General features: G+C 43.8%; 1 pseudogene; it reads left to right on the forward strand.

The window, feature by feature from the left end:
* The first annotated feature begins 9087 nt into the window (after nucleotides 1-9087).
* On the forward strand, nucleotides 9088-10342 carry LOC100662716 (olfactory receptor 9A4-like; annotated as a pseudogene).
* The last annotated feature ends 366 nt before the right edge of the window (nucleotides 10343-10708 follow it).

The raw sequence follows: 10708 nt of genomic DNA on the forward strand, positions 1-10708 counted from the left end.
TAACTAAGAGTGTTCTCATGGCAAATGGAAGAAACACAATAGACAAAGCCAAACCATGAAAATACATTAAAAGCCTGTGCTTTTGTCTCAAGTATCAACATCCCATTAGCCAAACCAAGTAGCATGGTGAAGCTGAATCAATGGGAAGGGGTGTATGTTCTTTCTACTCTCCTGGGCTACCCCACAAAATCACATGGCAAATGGTTGTATATACCTATAGGGTAAGGAGGGAGCAAAGAGCTGGGAACAGCAATCCAACCTACCCCATGAATATAGTGGTGTGCAGCTCAGAAGATGTGTTTAGACCAGGCATACCCATTATTACTTTATACTTGTGAGATGTTGTGAAATCTTCACAGTGTTATCACAGTTGTTTTTGAGGTCATTGACCTTTCCTTGGCCTATCCAGATAGATATTCATATGAGAGACAGCCCCTCATCCCTCGGTTGTTTCCGATATATGAAGACGGTCTGGTCTTGGTAAAGCAATTTGTTCACCACCTCCTCCCCCGCCCCCACACCTAACCCCTGCCACACCAACTTATCTTCTGCTGTTTTCAAGGTCATCCCTGTGAACAGTTCAAAACAGACTTTCCCAGAAAATCGTCCATGCATACAAATGCTCTCTTAATTTCCCTGGACTTCCCGGCAATTTCTTCCACATGGTCAGCACTAGTACCATTCTTTTGTGATGAGTCACTAGGTGTTAAATATTTTTTTCCTTCTTTATCACTCCATAAAAACTTGAGCACTCTTTTCCATAATTTAAGGCAAGGATGACTAAACTTTTATTTTTACTTTTACTTTCATCTGCTCTTCACCTTTCTGAGAGAAAGGTGGTGTCAGCAGTGCTGAGGACAGTGAAAACTCCTCTAATTTTATGAAGATCGACCAGTACTCTAACCCTATACACACACACACACACACACACACACACAGAGCTAAATAATTTATCTGTAGCTCCTTTGAAATTTGTTTGATGTTGGAATCTTCTGTTCAATTACCTCAGCCAAATTCATTTGTAGATTAAGCCTTTCTTCTGCAGGATATATATAAAATAAAGTTGATTTTCTCCTAGATATTGCCTTAATGGAAGCTGTTGGTACCGCTACCCACTATCCCCTCACCAGGTCACCTCACACATTCCCCAGCAACTGTGAGAGTTCCCCACCAATGGTTCACAGCTGTTCCTTCTTCAGGGACTTGACCTTAGCTGAGTAAGAACTACCTCACCTAGGAGGTTTACAAGCTACCACCTCACAGGAAAGCCCAGAGCCCAAGATGAATTGACACAGAGGTACAAAACGCCACCCGACTTGTGTCAACATGAGACCCACTTGGAGGAACAATTTTGTCTTCAGAGGCCCCCACAAGACCAGGCTAAACCAGACACTTGGGAGATCTCTTCCTTCATTAGCTTCCTTCCCTTGCCCTGGCCTGCTCTTTCTCTCCTTTTCCTGAAGGCTCTCCACAATACAGGTTGTCCCTGACTTACAACATATTCGAAGTATCACAGACTGCAGTTACAGCTGTCTTTGTTTTTGGTACATCTTATCATTACTATTATGTACTACATACAATGGCGCAGCTTGTAATTTGCTTAAGTCATCATTCTCATGCCAAACCCCAAAGACAAATAAAGATTGGATTTATAAAAATACTCATAATAAAAGGCAATAATAAAGAAAACTAAAAAAAAAAAAAAAATGAGGTATGTAACTTACGTCAGAACCGACTTACAATGGAGTCATTGGGACAGAACCCCATTAGTGAGCCGAGGATTACCTGTAAATCCCCTCCATAGGAATCCTGCCTCAGGCTCTGTCCCTACGGCACTCAGTCAGGGCCAGTTGGTATCGGATGTGGTCCTCAAAGCCAACTCTAATGATGGGAGTCTGAATGTGGATCGCTTGCTGGCTGAATGCCAATTAGAGCCCTGTCACTGATGTTGCTGACAGACCCTGGAATGGCTAGAATAACGTAGAAGTGCATTTGCCGAGATTTTTACCTCTGGCAGACTAGCACTGGAGAGGTTCAAGAGAAACAGTAACTGTAAGGACTGTGAGATCTGGCAGATGTGGCTAGTGCCGTTGCTGAGAGACAATGACAGACTCAGCTCTACTGAGAGCAAGCATGAGGGCCAGTGTGCCTCTTTGGCAGCATTTAATGAGATGCTTACACACTGCAGTAGAGGGCAGAGAAAGTGCAGACCAGGTATCAGACTTGATATAAAAGCAGCAGAAGAAGGCTCAATCCACAGCCATGGCAAATCTATCCCACACCCAGGGCTCTGGTAGGGCATGAGTGGGGTCCTCGGCCTCAGTGTGAGGATTTCTGAGCAGAGAGATTTGAGAGCTGTGAACCTAGATCCCCCCTGAACTCCCTTGTCCTGCAGAAGGGGCCCTCTCCCCTGTTGGAAGATAGAATCCCTCCCTGCCCTGGAGACGATGCAGAGAGCTCAGCAAGGCAGGTGTTCTACGGGCAATGCTTGCCTTCCTCAGGTCTGCCTCCTTGTCTTCTACCACTGGATTCATACATAGGGTCAAGTCTCAGAGTAACCTGGCTGGCAAGAGCTGAAGCTGCTGACAGAGGAGAGATACCACACACCAACAATGCTGCAGGAGCTGGCTGACGTGTAACAGCAGGTATGGGAGAGTGTGCCTGGGAGTGGATCCTGAGGGCAGTGGATTGGGAGTGGTGGAACATAATGCTGGATTAGAGAGGGTTGAATGACATGGATTCACATCCTCATTGGGCAGGATTTAACCTTTGACAAGGCCCTGGGAAATGGGTACAATATATGGTATCTCCTGGTTCATGGAAGTTTAGAAAATGTGCTTTGTGGGTCTGGAAATCCTGGTCCCAAAGGGAACCCAAAGCTATGGCTGGCTGCCCCTGGTCACTCTGGGAGCCTTTTATTAGTAGATGGGCAGATCTCTCTTTCCCTTTCCTCTCTTCTCCTCTCCCCTTCTCTTCCTTCCTCTCCCCACTTCACACTCACATACAAGTACAGGCACACTCACAGACTCATATACACACACAAGTACAGGCACACTCATGCACACACACAGTACAAAGGAGCATTCATTCTGTGTCAGGCTGCACGCTAGGATCTGAGAACACGGGAAAGGAGGAATGGAACCCAGCCTTTTCCATCAAGGAGCTCACAGTCCAATAAGTGAAGGGGACAGGCCCGTGGACAGTGCTTTGACTCCACAGAGCCATGCCGAGGGGTTATGCACCACAAAAGAGGGGCACCGTCTCAGCTTCAGGGGGTGAGATAATGGAAAGTTTCTAAGAATCAATGACACTTGACTTCGCACTCGATAGAAAAGCAGGAGTTTTCAGGCAGAAAATGGGGAATCCCCTGTGTTCCTGTGCTCATTTTCAACTGGACCTGACTTCCTTTAAGGTTAATCTCTTGGCATGTATTTCTAGCCATATCCAAATAGACATTGCATAGAAGACGCAGGTGGTGTGAAATCAAGGATGAAAACATTCAGAAAGCTATCTGATTTCAGGAACTTGCCCTAAGGAGTTTGGGATTCCAAAAGACAACTCGCTTCTGACATGACATTTTATTTCTTTCTCATGGGTGAACTACCTTCCTGAAGCTTCTCTTGGGAAAACAGAGCAAAACATGGAAGAAGTGGAGCAGGAAAATAGTCTGGTTAGAGAAGCTGTAGATGTGAAAGTGGGGCTCTCCTAGTGCCCAGCTCCTTTCCCCCGAGTTCCATCTTTGCCTTGTAAGAGGATGAGCAGAAAAACAAGGCGCCACTCTCCCAGTTCAGAAGGAGGTAGGAGTTATGATGTTATACAAGATCTACACACTCTCTGAGTGTTATAGGCCTTTGTCTTAGAAAGTTGGTGAAAATTACAAACATAATATTTGAAGGAACAAGTACCTATGAAGTTCTTCATGAATGTCTGTGATCATCTGCACTTTTACATATGTGGAAGTCAAAACCCAGGGAAGCAGAGTCATTGTTCAAGTTCAATGGCCAGTCAGTGCCCAGGCTAAGGGTTAAACTTGGCCTGCTGGACTCGAAAGCAGAAGCTGAGCTGAGGAGAACGTAGTGCAAGGCGAGAGAGAATAGGTGGTAGGCACATTTACGGTCTCAAACACTGTGGATTGAGTAGGTTACCTAGGGAACCGGTAGAAATGGGGAAAGAGTTGTGGTTAAACTCTGGAGACCATTTGCCAGGAAACAGAAGTACAGCCAAAATCCGAAAAAAGAAAAAACCCAAGAAATGAATGAGGATAGACAAAGGGATTTTTGGATTAATCTACTCATAAAACTAACTGCAGACTGAAGGTAAGCAGGCTCCTCCCTCTGAGAGCAGCCAGAAGAAAAGGAAGAGGGACTGAGGAAGGACAGGACAGTGGACAGAGAAGGGCTCCCTGTCCAAGCCTGTCACCTATTCTATGCCTCCCTCAGGTGATGACATCTGTCTTTATGAGCAGGCAGCACTAGACCAGAGCCATGCTGAGGGAGAAAGAGACCAGACCCAATATGTTGCAGCAGTAATTGATTTCGAGGTTCTGAAGAGACAGACACATTGCATTGGGCAAACCTGCCTCAAAAAGAAAAACAGAAGTACAGCCAGAATGCTTCTTAGAAGCAAAGATGGTGAGACTTCTTTTCAGGTACTTTGGACATGTTACCAGGAGGGCCTAGTCCCTGGAGAAGGACATTATGCTTGGTAAGGTAGAAGGTCAACTAAAAAGAGGAAAACCCTCAATGAGATGGATTGACACAGTGGCTGCAACAATGGGCTCAAGCATAACAACATTTGTGAAGATGGCACAGTATAGGGGAGTGTTTCATTCTGTTGTAGGTAGTGTTGCTATGAGGGGGAACCAACTCAATGACATCTAACAACAACCAGTATCACGATGATTAGCATTCAAGTTTTCAGACCCTAAGTATAATTTGTTTTCCATGATCTCACCCTGTCTTGAGACATTTTCCCTTCACTGAAGGTACTGTTCACTTTAAAACTGTGCTCTTAGTGTTATAGACTCTACTGGTGGGAGACTGTCTTCCTCTTTACAAAGATGATTTCCTATTTCTTTAAGAGGTGTTTGCAGAAAGTTACTAAAAAAAAGTCTAAATAAAACATGGCCAGAGACACATGTTAGGGGAAAGATCTGGGAGTTACTTGTCACACTGTGACAGCCATTAATTAGGTTACATAAGCCCTCTCCTCTTTCTCCTCCTTCCTCTTATGCTGACTCTAAACAGAGCTAGATTCTACTTACCTAATAGCCTCTCGCTTCGCTCCAATGTTATCTTTATCCTTCACTTGCCCTTCCTTCACTTCTTCCAAAACCAAGTCCCCAGTGATGAGCTGAGCCCTTTGTTACATTTTAGATTTGTCTTTCTTAAAAAAATATTTTTCAACTTACTGAGGTTAATTTTTATACAATAAATGTGCTCAATTTAATTGTAAGTTTCAGTGAGTTTCAACAAATTTATTCACATATTCAACCATCATACAATCAAATTATAGAACATGTGCATCCCCCAAAGGTTTCTTTGTCTCCCTTCCCAGTCAACCCCACTCCTAACCCCAGCCTGACTAGTCTGCTTCAGTTATTACATGCTAGATTTTTCATTTTTTGAGTTTATTAAGTGAAATCATATAGGATCGACTTAGGTATCTGGCTTCTTTTGTTTAACATCGTCTTTGTGAGACTCATCCCTGACACACGCATCAATAGTTCCTTCCTTTTTTTGCTGAATAGTATTCCACTTTATGGCTGCACCACAATTTGTTGATGCATTCATTTGTTGATTGTCATTTTGGTTGTTCTCAGTTTACTCTGAATAAAGTTGTAACGAGCATAAGTCTTTGTGTGGACTTACGTTTCATTTGTCTTGGTTAAATATCAAAGAGTAGAATTGTATGGTAAGAATATGTTTAACTGTTGTCATGTGTACCCTTGTACATTTCCACCAGCAATGTGTGAGAGTTCCAGTTGCTCCACATCTTCACCAACACTTAATATGGTTAAAATCAATTGAACATATAAGTTTGAGTCTCTGAACCCTCTATTCTATTTCATTGCTCTATATGTGTATTCAACCACATGATATGCCAATACCACATTGTCTTATTACAGTAGCCTTATAATAAGTCTTCGAATAGGGTATGGTAAGTTCTCAGTTTTGTTCTTCCTTATCAAAATTGTTTTGGTTATTCCATGTCCTATACATTTGCATACAAAATTTAGAATCAACTTGTCAGTTTTACCAAAAAATTTCCTGGGATTTTGATTGAAAATGCACGAAAGCTATAGACCAAATCTGAGGAGAGTTAGCATTCTAAAAATATCGAGTATTTGGATTCATGAAAATGGAATCTCTGTCCATATTTTAGGTGTTCTTTAATTTCTCTCGACAATGTTTTGTAGTTTTAAGTGAACAGGTCTTGCATATATTTTGTTAAGCTTTTTGGATTCTGTTGTAAACTGTATTGTTTATTTTCATTTCCAGTGTTAATTATTAGTGTATAGGAATGCAATGGATTTTTTGTACATTGACATTTTATCCTATGATCTTGCTAATCTCACTTATTAGTTCTAATGGCTATTTTTGTAGACTTCTTAGGATTTTTGACATACAGAATTATGTCATCTATGAATAGGGAATTTCATGTCTTTATTTCCAAACTGGCTTTTAAAATTTTATCTTTCTACTTTATTGCCCTGGCTAGGCCTTGCAGCGCAATGTTGAGTACAAGTGGTGAGAGCAGATATCCTTGCCTTGTTCCTTATCTGAGAGGGAATGCAGTAAATCTTTCATCATTACATTGTATGTTAGCTCTACATTTTTTTGTAGATGCCATGTATCTGCTTGATGATGTCTCTTTCCTTTCCTAGTTTTCTCAGAGTTTTTAATCGTTAGTGGGTGTTTGACTTCTTGACTGAGACCAATATGCAGGCATCTTGAGATTTTGGTAAATGTTTTAGAGGCCAATTGTGGTGTCTCCTCTTAGGGGGGCAGAGTGAGAGGTTTGGACTCTAAATGGCTAGGAGAAGCTTTGGGGGGAGCCTGGATAAAGGACATAGGGGGCGAGCTCCTTAGAGTCTGAGATGTCTCCTGGTAACTGAGACTTGGGACTTTGGGGGAAGGCAGATGGTGTTGAGAAGCCCCAACTAGTGAGATTTCAAGCTTTCCCATTAAACAAAAACTTTCAAAAGTTTTAAAATTTAATTGGCCAAAGATGAGAATAACTAAAAGTTTATTCTGCTCTTCCCAGACTGATTGCTCAGGGACTCCCCAGACCTGGGCTAATTAAGAACAGGCACCTCAGTGATGAAGCCCTCAGGGGAGATTCCCTCAGCTCCCCACAGCACTGGTATTTCTGGACTTTTTCCTAAGCTCCTCTGTGAGGACAGTTTCTTTCTCCACCTCTGACCCTGCCCATGATCCAACTCCAGCCAGACAGGAGGCGGCCTCTGCTGAGCCCTGGAGAGCATGGGATTGGGCAGGAAAGCCCTGCACGGAGGTGAGTATCCTTCACAGAGGGAGAGAGAAGAGCATCAGCATGGGAGGGCTTGGGCACTTTATGAAAGAGGACAATGGAGCTTCAGGAGAGGCCCTGGGAGCTGAGAGAGGACAGCTGATCTCCAAGTCCCTCCTGCTCAGCAGAAGACAGATCGGCCCTTATGTGTACAACCCAGGGATATGCACAGCTCTCTGCCTTTCATCAGGACCCTTCTCTCTCGTTTTTCTTCATCCAGACTTGGCTATGCAGAAACTGTGGAAAAGAAGACCACTGCATTCTCCCAATAATTCTATCATTGAAGCACGTTTGTCTGTTACTAAAATGGGCACAGTGAGAGACTATACACTATCAGGGCTGTGACTTGTTGAGGCAAGAAGGGAAACCAAGAAGAGTAGGATCAAAGGGATGTGGCAGAATTGACTCTGGCCAGGACCAAGTAGGATTCTATCATCCATCCATCCATCTATCTATCCATCCAGGTATCCATCTATTTATCCATTCATCAGTGCATGCAACCTCATGGAGTTTATATTCTTAATGAAATAGATGGACAATAAGTTAAAAAAAAATTCCTATCCTTCCTTGCTTTATTTACTTATGTTTTTATGGCACAATTAACAATCTAACACCTTATATATTTTTCTTGAGTATCTTGCTTGTGGTCTAGTTTCCATCCCCTCCTTGCTCAGGGGTTTTGTTCACAGAGACAGTTGTTTAATGCTAAATGAAGGAATGCAATAAACAATTAAGAAGATATTAAAATATCAGGTAATAATAATCAGTGCTATGAAGAAGACTAAAGTTCCGAGTGTGTCTTCCCTATTGTGGGTAGGTGATTAGGACGGGTCCCCTGAAGAGTAGGTGCTTGAGTGAGGATAGGCTGGAAGAAGCCACCGTTAGACACCCAGGTGTCCTAAGGAGCTGTGGCCTCAGATCCATCTCTCGTCCGTCCAAGTGGCACCTTTCCTTCATCCCAGGACTCTGGAGGGAAAATGGAGTCAGAGAGAATGGATCTTCTCTGGGAAATGGTCCCAGGCTTTTCTGTGGGGTTAACACCATGGCAAAACCAGGGATGTCAGATTCCCATTTGGAGGCCTTCCTTCCCTGCAATATGGGGGTTTTGAAATCTGTGGAACACAGGGATGTTGGCCTTGAACCCCGTGCTTTTTCACGCTGGCCCCAGGGTGGGTCTCTGCATATGGAGGAGGACTGGTATTCAAAGTTCTGTCCTTCAAACAGCATCATCATAATGATGTTTGAAGGTAATTATGTCATCCTGTGAAGAGATGGACTTGATATTATCTTTCTAAGAGGAAATAGGACAAGCCCAGAACCAGAGCGAACCAATTAACTCAGCTTCAAAACTGGCCGTTTTCAAGGTCTTAGCCCCTGACCCTGTGAGAAGGCACATCCACTAGAGGAAAAGACTGGAAGGTGTTCCTCATACCATCAGAGAGGAAGGTGTGTTCACCCATCCCGGGAGCTCTCTCCCAACAAAGCAGGAATCACATTTATACACTGGAGGTGGCTTAACATCTAGCCCAGGCAATGTATATGTCGGAGGCCCTGCGTGGTGCAAATGGTGTACATATTCAGCTGCTGGCAAAAAGTTTGGGGGATTGAGTCTACCCACAGGTACCTCAAAAGAAAGGCCTGGTGATATATACTTCCAAAAAATCAGCCATTGAAAGCCCTGTGGAGCACAGTTCTACTCTGACACACACGGGGTTGCCATGAGTCAGCGTTGACTTGAAAACAACTCATACTTGTATGTCCATAGCGGTGCAGGCATTTCACCGAAGGTTGGACGTATTTCCTCACCCTAACCTTTCTTCTCCCCTCTTGAGAGGGAGGTGGAGCAACGTTACCTCTCTCAGAAGAAGGACTAAGTGATGGGAAATCATTCTAGTGCCATGCAATTCTGCCTTCTAGGCTTCCATGGGTCCCCAAAACTATACCATATCCTTTTTGCTATATTCTTCTTCTTCTACTCAATGACAGTAATGGGAAACTCGGTCATCATCATGATTGTGTTGATAAGCGTCTGCAGTCCCTCACCTATTTCTTCCTTGGCCACCTCACTGTCTTGGAGACCCTGACCACGACCATTGTTGTTCCCGTGATGCTCTGGGGGCTGCTGCTCCCTGGGATGCAGATAATATCTCTGACTGCCTGTGTTGCTCCGCTCTTCTTGTACCTTGCTATGGGGACCACAGAGTTGGCATTATTAGCCGCCAGGGTTGTGTACCGTTACATGGCTGTCTGTAACCCTCTGAGGTACAACATCATCATGAACAGCCACACCTGCACCTGGATAGTGAGGCCACGCTGGGTGTTTGGGTTCCTTTCTGAAATCTGGCCAGTCTATGCCACGTTTCAGTTTACCTTCTGCAAATCCAACGTGTTAGACCATTTTTTCTGTGACAGAGGACAATTGCTCAAACTATCTTGTGATGACACTCTGTCCACAGAGTTCATCCTCTTAATGGCTGTTTTCATTATCATTGGCTCTTTGATCCCTACAATTGTCTCCTACACCTACATCATCTCCACCATCCTCAAGATCCCCTCAGCCTCTGGCCAGAGGAAAGCCTTCTCCACCTGTGCCTTCCACTTCATCTTTGTCATCACTCACTATGGCACCTGCTTCTTCCTTTTTGTGAAACCCAAGCATACACAGGCAGCTGAGTACAACAAGATCCTTTCCCTGCTGATCTCTGTAGTGACCCCTTTTCTGAACCCTTTCATCTTCACCCTCCGAAATGACAAAGTCAAGGAGGCCCTTAGAGATAAAGTGAAACAATGCTGTCGAGTCCTCAAAGACTAGCTCTTCCTAGAGTCAGTGCCAGGTGGAACAGTCATCTTTATGGATTATTCCATAACATGAAGATCCTAAGTCCCTTGTTGTCGTTATCATCACTGCAAAAATCAAACGATGTGTAAAAATCTCAGTCAGTTCTTGGAAGTAGACATGGCAGGTAAAAAGAGACTCATTTCTCTGCCTGCTCGAATCTCACAGCCTTAGTTTCTGCTTGTGGCCACAGTTGAACTCAAAAAGCACATTCTGGTAATGTGCGATAAATTAGAGGAGAGAGTCATAACATTTGTGTAGTGTTCTATTTGCCCAATTAATTTGCTGAGCACTACCTCTGAACATGTATTTCCTGGTGAGATAGCAGGCTGGAGGGAGGTG

Source organism: Loxodonta africana, chromosome 8 (genome assembly GCF_030014295.1).
Source record: "Loxodonta africana isolate mLoxAfr1 chromosome 8, mLoxAfr1.hap2, whole genome shotgun sequence".
Taxonomy (NCBI): Eukaryota; Metazoa; Chordata; class Mammalia; order Proboscidea; family Elephantidae; genus Loxodonta; species Loxodonta africana.